Source organism: Varanus komodoensis, unplaced genomic scaffold (genome assembly GCF_004798865.1).
Source record: "Varanus komodoensis strain SLA01 unplaced genomic scaffold, ASM479886v1 scaffold39, whole genome shotgun sequence".
Lineage (NCBI taxonomy): Eukaryota > Metazoa > Chordata > Lepidosauria > Squamata > Varanidae > Varanus > Varanus komodoensis.
In genome coordinates, this window is record NW_025335922.1 from 3,103,312 (window position 1) to 3,105,648 (window position 2,337).

Below are 2,337 nucleotides of genomic sequence, written 5' to 3' on the forward strand. Positions count from 1 at the left end.
GAGCAAACAAACCTCAAGTATATGCAACCCTTTTCAAATGCATTTTGCATTCATATGGCTGTTCTCCTGCCTGGACATGAAGGGTTTTGGGAGGGGATGTTGCTGCTAGTGAGTTTGGGAAATGTGGAGCATAGATGCCACCAGCAATTGGATATATACTAAGCTGATGTTAGCCCTGGGGAAAGAGCTTAGTTCAGGCTGAGCTTATTTCATCCAGCCTCCAGCTCACCATATTTGGTGTCACTGAAGGATTAGCTGGGCACCTTTTGGGGCCAAGAAGGATTTTGATTTTTTTTAAGCTTGGCAACATTTTGGCCTAGTTTGCTTTTTCAGAAAAATCTCATGACTACTGATGGAACAGGAATATGTAGAGATGTTGGTGAGTTAATTAGATGTATTTTGGCTTGGGTTCCTTAATATGAAGTGCTAGGGAAAAGGAAATGCTGTTAAATAGCGTCAACATAGAGTATGCATTTAATTCAATTTACTTGAAGTACGTCTCACTATATTGTGGAAGACTGACCATGTGACTGTCTGCTGTGCAGGTGGTGTTGATGGACAACTTCAAGGCCCTTGCTTTAAGTTTAACCAGGGTGCTTGACACAAAGGGAGTAAGAGTAAAAAAGATTTATTTTGCAAAATAAAGGTCCCCTGCACCTCCCGATTGCAGAGAGACCTGCTCAAACTTTTCACATCATATATACACCTTCCCATACAAAGGATGTCACGGAAGCCTTTTGCAGAGTCAGTGCCGGTCTGTGTAAACCAGAGGACTGATTATACTTGGCCACTGGCCAAGCTGATTGGGGCTGTTCCACACCCTCTGGTGAGGAGAGTGCTGAATTATTCTCACCTCTGATTCAGCAGCCTGACTTGGCACTAGACAGCTTCCTGTGTTCCTACAAAAGTTCTCAGTCATTCTTAATCAGTGCATGCTGAACAGTGCGTATGAATCCACATAGTTTTCTTTCCGTGCTTTTCCACCAGGAGGACTTCCCCCGAGATTACTGCTTCTTTTTCTCAGCATTAAACAAAAAATAATCTCCCAACGCAACAAAAAGTCCTTCCCCTCATAAATGCTTTAATCATTTAAAGAAACCCCTTAACACAAAAAGCCAATATTTCATCCAATACAACTCTCTGTCTCTCCACCATCTGTTACATGAATCTATAAGCCATTATTTCAGGTTTAAAACACAATAAAGCAAAAACCCTCATCCCTCACTTTACTAGAAATAAGGTTATTCAAAATCTATATTGGGTGTTTCCATCCCTTCCCTGGAATGTACTTTTTATTTTATGAAGCACTCTTGGCACCACATATACTGCATGAATACTCCAGTGGGAATTAGATCAGCCATGTTGATCAATGGCCTAGCAGCTCTTTCTCCTGCAGGGGACAGTAGTAGACATGGTCCTACCAGCACATTGGCCAATAAAATCCCATCACTTCAGACCACTTCAGGTCACAGTGTCATCCATCACTTTTAGGGCTCTGGCTTCTCAACAGGCAGTGCAATAGCCAGTTGGTTTAGTCGTCCACTTCCCCAAGTCTTGGAAAATTATATTGCTTCGAACGGAGTCAAACACAGTTACAGAGTTGGCCAGCCCTACCATTAGGCAGAGGGGCTTGATTGTTCCACGCAGCAGATCTTTGGGTAGGATGGCTATTCCTCCTGAAGTCCACAGCTGCTCTCTTCTGTTGGAGGACAGAGCTGTGTATGCCACACAACCTGTTCTGGTCTTCCTAAACTATCCCACTGTGACAGTCATGGTGAATAACATTAACCCATCACTAGTGCTGAAAAAAGTTGTAATTTCCAGTCCATGGAGAGGGGGGCCTGATCTGGTCCTTTTCCTCAGGTATCAAAATATTTTGGACTAGTCCTGAATGGAGGGTCTATTGTTTGTTGCTTGTTTCCCAAATGGAAGATGCAGTGCCCTCGTACGATTGCTCCCCATCTAGTCCAAGAAGCACTCATCCTTCAGAGTCAGCCAGAAGTAGCCTTGTCTTCAACAGGATTTCCCCACTGTAGTTACTGTTATTGTATCTGCCGCTCACCCATCCTTCAAAGAAGTTCCAGGTGATGTATGTGATTCCTGAGCCTTCTTCCTGTCAGCGACCCTGCAAAGCTTTTTAGGCTGAGAGACAGTGATGAGCTTAAGCATGCCTGGTGGGTTTCATGATTGCTTGAGGAATCTGAATCTAGATAGAGCCACATGCTGTCATCCTGATACTCCATCACCCATGATGCACTTGCTCAGTGGCAATGCAACAGTCTCTTTTAAAAGCTGTGGCATCCCCTCGGGCTTTCATTGTTGCATCCTCTCCTTCTG